The sequence below is a fragment of the Rousettus aegyptiacus genome, unplaced genomic scaffold, assembly GCF_014176215.1.
Source record: "Rousettus aegyptiacus isolate mRouAeg1 unplaced genomic scaffold, mRouAeg1.p scaffold_m13_p_13, whole genome shotgun sequence".
Classification (NCBI taxonomy): Eukaryota; Metazoa; Chordata; class Mammalia; order Chiroptera; family Pteropodidae; genus Rousettus; species Rousettus aegyptiacus.
The window spans coordinates 2,054,036-2,054,709 of record NW_023416288.1 but is presented as its reverse complement, the minus strand read 5'-3'; the positions used below and the strand labels follow the sequence as shown (position 1 = coordinate 2,054,709).

General features: G+C 40.1%; 1 non-coding gene across 1 annotated transcript; it reads right to left on the bottom strand.

Moving 5' to 3' along the window:
* Window positions 1–242: 242 nt before the first annotated feature.
* LOC118610860 lies at window positions 243–349 on the bottom strand. Its single transcript, XR_004954123.1, has one exon. It is a non-coding gene; the product is annotated as a U6 spliceosomal RNA (small nuclear RNA).
* Between the last annotated feature and the right edge of the window lie 325 nt (window positions 350–674).

Below are 674 nucleotides of genomic sequence, written 5' to 3'. Positions count from 1 at the left end.
TGCAAAAAGCAGCAGTGCCTTTTGTACACAGATTAAACAATAGTGGCATACTACCAGATAATAGAAGCCTGTGCATGTGTACCAGATACATGGTTTCATAAGGGGAGAAGTGCTGAGTCACTTCTGCTAAGGGTGTTGACTATGGGAGCCTGACTATGGCCATCTTTCTTTCTCTGCACAGTCTAGTAATCATCTTTCACTGTGCAAAGTTATTACAATATTATTGACTGTATTTTCTTTGCAAAAATATAGAATACTTCACAAATCTGCATGTCACTCTTACATAGGAGCCATGTTAATCTCCTCCATATTGTTCAAATTTAAATATATGTGCTGCTGGAATGAGCACTTGAGTGGGAATCTTAAAAGTTGAACCTCAAATTGTGGGGTCCAACTTTTTCGCTTCTCAGGGAGAAGCTTGGATTTGGGGGTTTCCTCCAGGTGTATGCTGTGGTGGAGTTTATGGCGAGAGTGTTTCTCAGCCTTTCTTACTCATATTTATTGTATATTTTCTTGTTTTCCCAGTGAATAAGTATCGCTCGGGTATTTTCTGGATTTCTTTCAGAGGGAATTGCTCCATGTGTAGCTATTCATCCAGTGTATCGGTAGGAAGAGGGGAGCTCAGGAGGCTGCTATGTTTTCATCTTTAAAGACTGTCTCAATGGCTTTCTTTT